This window comes from Morone saxatilis, unplaced genomic scaffold (genome assembly GCF_004916995.1).
Source record: "Morone saxatilis isolate NCDOM2014 unplaced genomic scaffold, NCSU_SB_2.0 Contig9, whole genome shotgun sequence".
NCBI classification, from domain to species: domain Eukaryota; kingdom Metazoa; phylum Chordata; class Actinopteri; family Moronidae; genus Morone; species Morone saxatilis.
In genome coordinates, this window is record NW_023340268.1 from 1,838,912 (window position 1) to 1,839,871 (window position 960).

A 960-nucleotide genomic window follows, 5' to 3' on the forward strand; every position below is an offset into this window, starting at 1 on the left:
GCATTGATGGGTGAGGAGAGAAACCTTGTACTCAATGATAAAAGCTAAGTTCATTCAACTAAATTCCTGTATGATGTTTCACGGTGTAGTAAAATAATATATTATATTGGTTGGTGTTGGTGCAGGAATATTTCAGCCAGAGATCAAAACCTTCGTCACTCATCCAGCTGAAGTGTCCTTGAGTAAAACACTGGCTCTCTGCCAGCTTCAGGATGCTAGCAGATCCTGACCTCTGGCCTTCCTCTGGAATGTGGACGGAAGCAAGAAGTCATGAACTATGTTTTTTTTAAGTTTACTTAATATCACATTACAGCAGATTCTTGCCCATGTGAAGTTCCCGACCACCTTTCCTAGAAGAAGAAATAATTAAAATAAATCTCCCCTGAAGCCACAAGTCAGATTATAGGATGTCAAAGGGGGCAGGCCAAACAAGCTCATCTCTCGCTGAAGACCAATACCTGCTCTTCTTCCTGTCATGCCTCGACCCAAAACCTCCCTCCTGTCCTGTCTCACTGTCGGCATCCAAATATATCTGACCTCAGGCGTTTGTACCTATCTTTTCTATACCTTCTCTTTTGATTTGACCATTTCACACACCAGCTGTGTAGAAGAAACTATTTCCTAAGCACAGATGATTTCTTCAAAAGTGGTTTCAAGCTGTTATTTCATTCTAAGAACGAGAATCTCTTTAATTTTTTTAACCTTTGTTTAAAAGAGCAGCTACCACGTTTCTCATTTTGAGGCAAAACTCTACGTTTGACTCTTGATCCACTTTTCATCTCTGCGTTTGCTGTGTAAGTTGTGACGCACGTTTTGCCTGACCTGCTCTAATTCCCTAACGAGATTGCCGTCCCCGGATATCCCATTAGACCCTGATTAACCGGGCTCAGCTCATTAGCTCTGACAAACCAATTCACCCCTGTCAACCTCCGCCCCAGACTATCCATCCCCGCTCCTGCA